Here is a 12527-nt window from a genome sequence, read left to right on the forward strand (position 1 = left end):
CACTGAACAAATATCTGAGGAAAGAGAAAAACATGAAGCAATTACACAGTGGTCATGTTGCTAAGATAATCAGCTCTTCACAGGAGTTGAAAAAGGAATAAAGATAAATGGGTAATCCATTTGTTGTGCAAATTATAATAAATGCCACAGTGCAGGAGAAAATTGCAATTATTTCAAAAGGATGGTCATGATACATATAGTAAAACAACACATTTATAATGACATTTTATAGTATAAGTGAATGCAAAGCAGGCTTTCATGAGAAACGATAAACAATGTAAAACGTTGAAATAGTAGAGCAGTTGGATCCATAATTTATAATCCCAAGAGAGTTCAGTCTTTGCATGTTAAGAAGATTGCAAATCGACTTTCTCTGTTGCTAAACTCTTACTCAGTATCTCCTTTTGTGCACGCACAACAAATGCCTCTGTGTCATATTGATTTCAGACAGGTGAGACAAAAGTGTCAGAGTTTAGTGGTGTGTGCGAGACAATAACGATGTGCTGACATTGCCTGCGCATAGTGACAGGGACCGTCTGTAGCATGAAAATAAATCGTAGGATTCTCCGGATCAGCCATCTGTGGAACAACCTGTTCACCCTTGTTTGATTACAACCAGCAGGCCAGGCAGCCTCTCCATCTCCAGCTCTTTCTCCCTATCTCTCTCTCTTTCACACTTCCCTCTATGTACTGCTATGCACTACGATTTTCTCCTCGCAGCCTTTTTTCCCAGGCATGACATACTCCTTGAATTGGATATGCTTCAACTAAAATATGATGGACTTGCTTTATCGTAAATTCTAAGGTGCTACAGTAGTGACTTAGTATATTCAAGCATTGCATCTTTTGAGATGACGAGGAGCATGACACATGGCCTTGACACAGTAAAAAAGGCGAGTGTACTGTATGTGGTAGAAAAGAAAATGCTCTCTAAGCAAAGCTACCAATGCTTAAGAAGGGCTTTTTCAGTCGACATCCAATGTTCCTAATACTATGCTATGTTCTCCTTCCATCCATGTGCTGTCTCTATATGTCTGCCAAATACTTCATGCAACTCTAAATGGACTATTTGCCAGCGATTAATGGCAGCTACTTCTAGTCATGCCATCCTGTCCGCTCTGTGTCTCTCTTACGTTAGAACGAGAACAAAAGCACAAGCAGACCAATTTGCTTTTACAGCCTTTTCTCCAATCTTATCTTCAGGTAGTCCGTGAACACTTTTGCCCGCCTTAATATGCGCTTTCTGTTTTCAGAATGAAAGCAGCCTCTGAAAAGCCTGTATATCAGATCAGCACCATGGGGAGCCTATTATTGGAGTGCGTGTTATCATCACATCTCATTCCTCCGGTGTCACAGCAGTGTCGAAGAATTATGGTATGCATTTGCTCCATTTGCATGAGATGATGACAAGCTTCCGGCTAAATGTCCGATAAACAATTGCCTGTGGTTAGACTGAAAGATTAAAGCGCTTCCACTCTGCATGGACACCTGAATCAGTATCTCGGCAGTTTACTAGGAAGTGGCGGGCAATATTTCCCCCATTTTTCGAGATAATTGTGCCAGATAAACACGACATCGCTTTCTTGCAGGCAATCTGATAAATACCCAATTACCAGTCAGGAGATGGCTGTGACAAGTGGTCGCCAGGGGTCTCTGGTTTAGGGCATGTGGGATACACGGTATTGAGATGGCCTCTTCAACCCAGAATCAAGTGGACAGGAGCTGGACTTGTAATTCATCTCATCACCCTGTTCCATTTGATTAATGAATGGGTGGTGCATAGGAGATAAAGGAAGATTTATTTGAGCCCTCCTCTCTAAAAACCACAAACACTTATGTGAAGCGTGCATCCCAGTCCAATCAATGACTATTGCTCTAAACTCATGATTGAGCCTGCTTCCATCAAAGGAAATGAGCCTGTTTTACAAGGCCTGTTTCAGTGGCTTCCACTACACATTCAGTTTGAGAGGAATGAAAGGCCCTTATAGTCTCTCTTCATCTGAGTCAATGACTGCTGGATGTATTGAAGCCAATTAATCAGGCAGTGACAAGAAGCAGTGCTGCTGGCTCATTGACCAACTCCCACAGAAGACAGGAGTTGTCAGCAGAACGGTCAGTGTCCACAAATTGATTTTTCAGATGCTCACTAAACCAAAGGGATGTCATTCAAAAACCTGTGGTTTCTCCTTGTGAGAGTTCTACAAGACTCAAGCACTTCAACTCAACAGAGATCAGACAGCTTTAGATAACATTGTTACTTTGGATAAACAATAGCGTAACTTTTACCATTCGTCTTGCAGATTAGAGAAGTTTCCTGATGCACTAATTAAATGCAGTGTTGTGAACCCCGGACAAAACGCAGGTGAAATGTTTAAAGAGAAGCAGGGAAAGATATAGTTGGAAGCCTCTGAGGATAACAATGAACTTGATTTTACCTCTGACTGGGACCTCTACTTGTGATCGCTTAATCTATTTGTTTTTCATCCTCTGCTTTTGTACTTCAGAGGAACACTTCACATTTACACTTCCAACACTTTGAAACAGGGGTAATCCAGAGTGGGAAGCAAAGGGATAGGTACAAGCAAATACACTATACAAGCACACTAAAGTGTTATTTCAGAGTGGCCACTATAAAATACAGATGTGATCAATCAAATCCAATTATTCTGCCATGAACTCCACTTTTATGATGCCCATAAGGTCTGGTAGTGGCTAGGTCAGTAGGGGCTTGGACTGTGAGCTGTAGGTTCAAGTCCCCGAACAGACCTAAATACTGTATGGAGTGTGGACTTGGAGAGGTGGTGTTATGCTGCACATTACATACATGTTTTTGCTAATATTACCATTTCTAAAGAACAAAAAATCCTTCTCAATCTCATGTAGTCCACGTGTTGTCTACGATCTCAATACAATTTAATCTAATTAACTTCCAACAATGTAAACAAAAGCTGAACATAACAAACTTCTTTAGAGTGGATTTTTTTTAGCAGAGTTCTTCAATTCAATTGCAACATATTTAATATGTGCAGCTAATTAAGGGGGCATTAGGTACCAGAGACATTGGCTACTGAATTTGTATTTGAATTATGTCGTACTGAACATATTTGTGAGTGAATAACATTTTATATTAGTCTTATATTAGCCAAACCTCATATAAGACTTCAGCAGTGAGTGCACTTGGAATTGAAGTGCTTCATGAACAATATGGAGGAGAGTAGCAACTACAGTGTTAAAAACTCAACATACAGTTACTGCATATATTTAGATGGATTGGAAATGATCCAATGCCATCCTTTATTTGACATTTACATGTTTCTATTTGAGTTTTTTTTCTCTGCCTGTAAAACTGAATATGTATGTTCCATAAAACCAATAATGTATTTATACTGCTAGCATTCACCCATCCACAAGAAAGTCAAGATAATTGTGTAGTTTGGCATTAATGTGTGCCTTATATATTTCTATAAGAGCCCATGCAGAAAAGTGGGGGTATCAAACAAAAAGAGAGGATAGGGCAACACACTCTCTATTTGATGAATCATTGGCTCTAGTTCATTGCGGTCTCATGCCACATATCCACTTGTTCTGTTGAGAAGCTAGACACATACATATCTCTGTGATACAAGGTCTTGATTGTTCAATGTATTTGTAAATACATTTCATTGTTTATGTGTAGTCCTTCCTAAGTTCTGAATAATTGTTAACCTAATTTTTCTTATTCGGATTGCAAGATTAAAAGTAATTATGTTTTGCTAGTGATCAGTTACCTAAAACATCTTAAACTATAGCACTGTATCCTTATAAGCTATACTATGATAGCTTTATTACACCAGTATAAATATTCAACTTACTGTACCTCACAATCCTATACAAACACATGTATGACATTGTTCAATGACATAAAATTAATGTTTTTCCTTCATGCAAATAAGAGTGAGAAAGACATATCTGAGTTTACAACTTCAGTTGGTCATTTAGTTCAACCTTATTCTGTCTTACTTAAAGGCCTATCAAGCCACAATCTGTTTGTTTTGAGTTTTTGATGAGTGGAGCCTGCATACATGCTCTTTACTCTTTACAGTTTGCCGCCGCTAAAAGGGTTCCACTAACACTCATATTCCGATTTTAGTTTAAACCTATACACAACCAATTCCTGGACTCTGGTCCAAAGTCACACAGTAACATGTCGATGGGAAAGCAACAGTATAGGATATTGTCTCGAATTGATGACTCATGCAAATCCTGTGTTGTGTGGTGTTGTGTTGTGTTGTGTCAGCGACATATTTTGATGGATACTTCCTGGACCTCTCAAGCACTCTGTTCTCCATGTCACCATGGCTACTCCTTTCTCATAAAAATGCCAACAGTGGATTAAGCATATCACATTCACAGTACATTATGCTTCCTCACTTCATTACAATAAAAGGATTAACCTGCCCGGGATGTGTAAAGTGATCGGTGGGGAGGGCGGACAACATGTGGATGAACTGTCCTTCCCCCTTAGCGTAGATCACATTTCTGGGCTACTCCAAGACATGCTACTAATCATATGCACTCTGCTGGGGGCCACAGTGCAGACTGTGACAACACACCGGGACCAGAAACAAATCTGAAGCCATTAGGACGCCCTGCAGTTGACTTACATAATTGCATATGCTCAATCCATTTCACAGGGAAAGACCCTGCATCACGGTTCCACTTTCTGTTCATCGCTACTGCATGTTAATGTAATGGTGGCTGTCTTTAATGGTCCACACTATTTTAGAAAGTTTGTCCAAGATGAAAGTTTCATATTCCAGGAAAGATGTTAAAATTGCTATAATTTAAGAGGGGAAAAGGTTCTCTTCATCCCTAACTGGCGAAATGATGGAGATATGAGAAAAAAAAACCCAAATTAGAATATATTAGAGAGCCTGAAAGCACTCCAGCATGACTGGGGCGATGGGCCCGGTCACACGCGGCATCCCTACAGTGATCCGTCTTCTCATGAATGTGATCTGTGATAAATTAAAAGCTGATTATTTCCTGGAGGGAGCAGCCCAGCGCTTGGCCCCCGGCCCCCTTCGCTGGCGGTGATGGATTAGTCCACAGTCTGCACTATGGACCGGTCCCCACTGACTGCACAGCCATGGACGCCACAGGCCTAAGTGCCGCCTATCAAGATGCCACCGCTGACAACTCTCGATTTATTTAAATAAATGCTCCGCCATCTCTTTATAGGACAACTCTATTTTTCACAAGACAGATGGGTGGTTCTTTGATTTCTTTGCAGTAGTGTGTCAAAATCCATCCCAGTGCAGCACTGTTATACTATATAGACGTGCTTTTAAAAGATCGGCACATATCAGCTTTTACCATAATAGTAATTGCTTTATGAAATACCAATCCAACAGCATTCCATCTGAGCAAGCAGAGGTTATGCTTTCATATTTTTTGTATTAAATGACTTAGCCATATGATATTAGAGCGGCATGAAGGGCACAACAGACAGGCTCATTCCCAGTGAGAAATGCCTCCCTATCAAGCAGCGTTATTGCAGTCAGAGAGCACGAGGCAACTGTAGTTTCTTTGTCCGTGCTCAGGTGCACACTCCATGAGCTTCTACATCGCTGTGGTTTTTACATCAAGGTCCCATTCTCATGTGTCTGGACTGTTTTCCCTGGGTGGGCATCATTTGGACGGCCTACAGCGCAATTTGTCTGCAGTCATTGGGTCTGCCCGAGCAGGAACAAAGGCGGTCGGCCTGGCTATTGTGTCCTTTTGTGTCCCATATGTCAGAAGTCTGCTGCACAAACAATGCAGCAACTGCCAAGAGCACAACAGTCATTATCTGTTGTGGAATCACCGTCATTATCCTGCTGCAATCATAACTCTAATTACAAAAGTTGCTTTGTAAGCAGGTAGATTATGCAATGTTAATTACCCGAGCACAATGCAGCAAGCGCATGTTTTAAATGCCACTCACTATTGTGCCTCACACAATAGCACGCGTTTTACTCTCCACCATACGCAGAGTAATGCCGGGTCCCAGGATGGTTGGTATAACCCCTTATGGCACACCTATTGTCATTCATTATTTCTCATTAATAAAAGTTATAATGAATCACCTTTAAGTAGATTATCCGACATAAACCAATATGTCTGTGCACGTAGTCTTAATTGATGAACCTTCTCCCATAAAGTGGTCATTCTCATCTATCAGTCTCACCTACAGTACACAATCAGCTGTAGGAAGCTCAGTTTGGTTTTTGTGAGTCAAACACTCCTTTTTCATTAACAAGGTATCACTTCCATTGTTCCTGCATAAACATAGAGACCACATTGACCTGTTTCCTCACTTACTGGGCTTTAAAAAATGTCAGGCACTCAAACATTCTCAGGGGATGTAATTGAAAATCTAGATAAAACTGATTGAAACGCTACTTAGGCTGGCACATCTGAAAGAAATGATCATTTGCATTATGTTGCAATACAGAGCAGAAAGATTTCCTAAACAGAAGACACAGAATGATTTTCCCCAAGCACAGTGCAGCAGCCTTTTTTCATTAATCGCTGTAAGGGTGTACTTTACCAGCCCACTCTGGCAAATTAAATCCTCAGAATAATATCTCCATCATTGCTGTATTTCTGTGCTCTGACACACGCATCTATCTGGCTTTGGAACGCAGCACAGCAGAGGCTGCCAACTCGGAAAGACCTGAAACCACGAGGCAATAAAAAGTGACATCGGCAATGGGAAAGTTAATAGTGTGTTTCAGATGCACTTTCTGGAGGACAGGGCTAGCACAGGCTTCATTCACTGTAAGTGACAGTGGCTGGCAATCTTTCTCTACCTCCCATATGCCCTTATGAATTTCAACCTGCTCTCTGTAATGACCTATAAATAGCTAAGGCTTCCAGAGGGGCTTATGTGACAGACACTTACGTCCGGGCATCCTCTGCATGTATAGTCTGTGTACAGATCAACGTAACAGCTTGTTTAGCTTTGTCTATACAATTTGATGTTTGATTGCAACTGGCAGTTCCCTGGTGTTGTGTGTTGTAAGAAGTGTCAAACTGGTGGTTGTGCGAGTCAGTCTTTGACTTCACATGAGCCTATTTCTTTTTTTGCGGAGCTCATTTCGGCACAGCTGTCAGAGAACGCCTCAAGCTGAATAAACAGAATATAGAAACACACAAACAGACTGAACACAACATCATTGCAGCCTTGTGTTTCAAATTGGGCCACAGGCATATTCACCTTCTCACGTTTCTTCCACAACAGTCTCTTGTTTATAATCTCACATATCCTGTTAAGTACATTTGTATATATCATTTATCTTTACAGGTAATGTTAAACTTGTTGTCATCAGAGCAGTGTGATGTGAGACAACTATACTTATGCAGTACAACACACTGCTATCATACAATGTTGTAAAGCTATACGTGCAATACATATCTGTGCCCGTATTCTTCAAAACGTGCTCTTAATAGCCATCCTATGTTCAAAACATTTCCTAAAAGTGAAAAGCTTAGACACATTTCTCAAATGTGTACTTAAAATGTAGGAGAAACAGTCCCCAAGTGATCTTATAAATAATGACATTAGAGCAACAAAAAAGATTTACCCTAAATCTGCTCGATGGTTCATTCTGAAACAGCATCCCTGCATGTTACTCAGTAAGACAATTTCATTTGGCAAAAACATATGGGATAATAGTTTTAAATGGGTTATTGTATCCTAAATATCTCAATAAGCATTTGAAATGAATAGAAACCTAATACATTATTATTTATATGAAATATAGAAAATCTCTAGAATAGTAGGTAAATGAAAATGAAACAGGAAAGGTACATCTTATAGCACTTTGACACGTGCAGGAATGAAGATGGAAAGCGACTGGAAACTAAATCAATGCTATTTTTGTTCTTGGTAACCCTGATGAATGCAAACCCAATCCTGACATATTCTATAATGTAGTCAATCCATAATATCTCAGAAGGTATGTATTACAGCCATCCAGAGCTCAAACAGGAACTTTAAGAGGAATTCAATGAATATGACAAATCATTCTCAGTTAACATGTTGCAGGGATAATTATGTAACCCTTCTGTTGTGCTCTAGAGAATGTTAAGTCTGAGAAAATAACCCTGGTGATGTCATCAGAGTATCTGCCTTTGGCCTGGAGACACCAAAAGGTTCAACAGAAAGTCACAAACTAGGGGTGTGGAGGGTCTAATGATAGAAGACTTTCCTGTAACAACTGTGATCAGTCATTTCAGCAACTGCCAAAAAACAATATTTGTCTATGTTGAAGTGACAAAGAACGCTAGCAGATATAGTGATTACAGCCGGGGTCAGGTGACGCTGTTATGGAGCGATAAAGTCAGCTTAGAGAGTCGGTGTCGATGTTTTGGTCAACAAAGCACCATTTACACAATGAGGATGAAGATCAACTAACTTTGACAAATTATTATTTTTAACCAAACCAGGATCTTTCCTTAAACATAACCAATTAGCTTTTGTGCAAAACCTACACCCTAATGTTGCAAGGACAAATTATGAAACCTAACCAAAAGGGGCATCATATCAGGAGACACTTCTGTGTTGTTCTAGAAAGCACGGACATATATAGGAATCGTTAAATTAAAGATACTATTGATTGTTATTATTATAGGAACTAAAGTCAATTGTTTAGCCTCTGCTGCTTTGAATGTGATCATAACATTTTCTTAAAGGGGACCTATCATGCAAAATGCACTTTTGTACGTCTTTTATACATGAATATGTGTCCCCGGTGTTCCAGGGAACTCACCAAGTGTCAGAAAACACAACCCTCTCTATTTTCCCAAATCTCTAAAAAAGGGGCTGCAACGGATCTGATAAAAACTGATCCAGATTTGAACACTGTCCTGACGTCAGGACAGTGGCGCTACGGCTATTGGGCCAACTCCACCAATCAGGAGGAGACAGCCACGGCCATTGCCGTTCGAAATCGCTGGAGACGCTGTAGTACATATGCCAGGCCTGTAGGTGGTGCTGTTCTCACAGAATCTGCCCTTGCAAAATCAGGGGTAAAATAGTGCAAATTGAGCGAAATGAGGCATGGCTAAAATGCATGATCTGTTTGGTATTTTGAAAAAAAAAAGTATAAATATGCCTTATATAGGTATGGTCCTACACTATATTATTCAAATATAGCATGATAGGTCCACTTTAAGTTAAGCAACCACTGATATATCCCTTCAACCCACTCATGAGACCCGTGGAGCACTGATTTTGTACATATGTTATTGTATGTTTAACTTCAAAAGAAATGAGGTTAATATGTTGTACTCCTTAACTTGCAAGTAGGGCTGAAAGTGAAGTTTTTTTTTTAACTCTAGTCCAACTTTTTATTTCAAGCCAAATAGCCTGTCTAAAAAAATCCTCTTAAGGTTAGACCTACAGTGTATATCAGAGGCTGGAAAAGTTTGAATCAAAGCTGTGAAAGTGGTGCAGCTCTTCCTTCCCTTCGCAGCATTAAAACCACTGGCCCGTCAACTCATAGTGGTAGACTTTCATACTCCAGCAAACAGCAGACAAGGATCAACTGTGTGATATGAGATATGAAAACTATACAGAGATAAACAGCTGCAGCTGCAAAGATCGGCACAGAGCGGGAAAGAGGGGAAAAAGTCAGGTAGATAATGAGAACACAGTGGGTTTGTAGCGGCTCTGCGCTGACAGATAGGAGCAGCAGTCCTGAACATGTACGTGGTTCAACAAGCCTCTGACACGGTGAGCCCTGCTCCTCGGGACTGTCAGCCTTCAGCAGAGCACATCATCTCTCCATGAGGATTTCAACACATTAGCCTAAGCCGGGGCGCACAGATAGGAGCGACAACTATAGTGTATCTTCCAAAGGCAGACACACAATCACCAATTAGAGCTTCCACGCACACTGTAATTAGCAAGACTGACTGATTTGGGCTTGTGCTAAATGTATTCATATTTTCCGGCTAACAAATAAGCACATTCATCTAATTAGCACGCATAGCTCACAAGCTTAATTAAAGTTAATACATTATGATACCCCTAAAAATTCAGAGATTACAATGCTCCAAGGTTCTAGTTAATTAGAGTATTCACACATTGACAGGCAGGGCTCAAACTCTTACATTCCCTCAGCCAATTAAAAAAGAGTGTCAAAGTTGGCAAAAACATTGTTTCTTTTCTTTTTTTTGGGAGATTCTCCTACGAACATTGTCACATGTGCCTGAGATAATATTCTTCCTACTACTTGTTCACACATGTTCTTTCTTTGCCAAAAGATATTTTCCTCTCTTTAACATCTACATGCTACCACTGGCTCAGATAATGAAAAACTACAACATAAGTTACCATAGCTATGTGGATGACACCCACATTGACATAACCATTTCACCAGGAGACTATGCTCCAATTCAAACACTGAGTGAGTGCATTGAACAAATCAATGACTGGATGTGTCAGAACTTTCTCCAATTAAACAAAGATAAAACTGAGGTAATGGTTTTTGGAGCTAAGGCAGAACGTATAAAACTTAGCGCTGAGCTTCAGTCTGCAATGTTCAAAACAACAGATGAAGCCAGAAATCTAGGTGTAGTCATGGACTCTGACCTGAGTTTCAACAGTCACATTAAAACAGTTACTAAATCAGCCTACTATCACCTAAAGAACATATCTAGGATTAAAAGACTAATGTCACAGCAGGATTTGGAAAAACTTGTCCATGCTTTTATCTTCAGTAGACTCGACTACTGTAATGGTGTCTTTACAGGTCTCACTAAAACATCCATTAGAAAGCTTCAGCTAATTCAGCACGCCGCTGCTCGAGTCCTTACTAACACTAAGAAAATGGATCACATCACTCCTGTTCTGAAGTCCTTACACTGGCTTCCTGTGTGTCAAAGAATAGATTTAAAAAATACTGCTGCTGGTTTATAAAGCACTGAATGGTTTAGGCCTACTGTCTGACCTACTGCTAAATTATGAACCATCCAGAACTCTCAGGTCTTCAGGGACTGGTCAGCTTTCTGTCCCTAGAGTCAGAACTAAACATGGAGAAGCAGCGTTCAGTTATTATGCTCGAAACATCTGGAACAAACTACCAGAAACCTGCAGGTCCGCTGCAACTCTTACTACTTTTAAATCCAATTTGCAGCTGCTTTTAATTGATATATTTATATATTAAACTGCACTGTAACTTTTATTATCTTTGCTTTTTATCTTTGCTTTTAAATGAGTGTTTTTAAATGTCATTTTATATTATTGCTTTTAAATTAGCGTTTCTAGATATCATTTTATAATATGTTTCTTAATGCTCTTAATGTCTTTGCCTTGTGTTGAAAGGTGCTATATAAATAAACTTGCCTTGCCTTGCATCTTTTCAATCTTTCCTGTCTTTGTTGCACAAAATGATACTAGCCGAGTAAAATTGGCAATCACAGAGTTTTTCACCCACGCGCTCCGCCTTACTGATTGTTTATGGAACGCTCACAAAGATGGCATTCCGCTGATTCCTCCCTCTGTATTTATCTTCCCTGTAGCAAGCAAACGGAGAGAACACCGAGATGAATATTTATTCTATCGCAGAGGACTTCCATACTTTGTGAATTAACTTTGCACTCACACGCTTCATGAAGCTGCATTTACATAAAGTGCAGAGAGGAGGGGGAGGGGTATCTGAAAATAAAGCCCCTAAATGAATTTGTTGTCAGGAGAGAGAGCAGGCTTCTGATGTTGCCCTTGTTACTGCGAGTCTCATCCTCTCATGAGCAGGTAACGCCCACACTGTAGAATAACAGAGATGTGCATGCTTGAACACTCACTGAGGATCTGTAGTTATCATTTGAGAGCATACGAGGACAGAACCTTTAAAATAATCCATTAATCAGCAGTAGATACACATATGATAACAGGAGAGAATTATGATGCAGACACAGTATTGGTTTTAAAAGTTTAAAGACTTTCCCTTTTTGAGTTTGAACATTTAAAAGAATAGTTAAAATGTGCTTCTAAACTTTATTGCTGAGAGTTTAGATAATAAGATGTGTACCACTCTCCTATCTGTATGATAAATATGTAGCTAGAGCAAGCAGCTCCTTATCTTAAAGACTGGGCATGGCTTCAGGACGGTACTGTTTTATGCTAAAATAGTAGGATTAGATTATTTTATGCTAAGCTAACCACTTGCTGGTGGTAGTCTCACATTTACTTTACAGAGAAATGTATGAACTTCTTTCATTCAACGCTCAGTTATAAAATAAATAACAATGTTCTTCCACAAGGCAATGACCTCATCTCTGTAACATCAGGACATGTGTTTATTTCTCTGCCCCCCTCTGACACAGAGAGGATCTCAGCCTGGAGGGAAATAGTTGAAATGGGGATACACAAACAAAGGACATGGAGTTGAGAGTTCCTGTCTGTCTTTGCTACGGCTTGAATACCAAGTCAGTGCTCTATTTATTCACTTTCTGCAACATTGGTCAATTGATCAACGTCATGATTTTTCCAGTGATAG

The sequence above is a fragment of the Trematomus bernacchii genome, unplaced genomic scaffold (assembly GCF_902827165.1).
Source record: "Trematomus bernacchii unplaced genomic scaffold, fTreBer1.1, whole genome shotgun sequence".
Classification (NCBI taxonomy): Eukaryota; Metazoa; Chordata; class Actinopteri; order Perciformes; family Nototheniidae; genus Trematomus; species Trematomus bernacchii.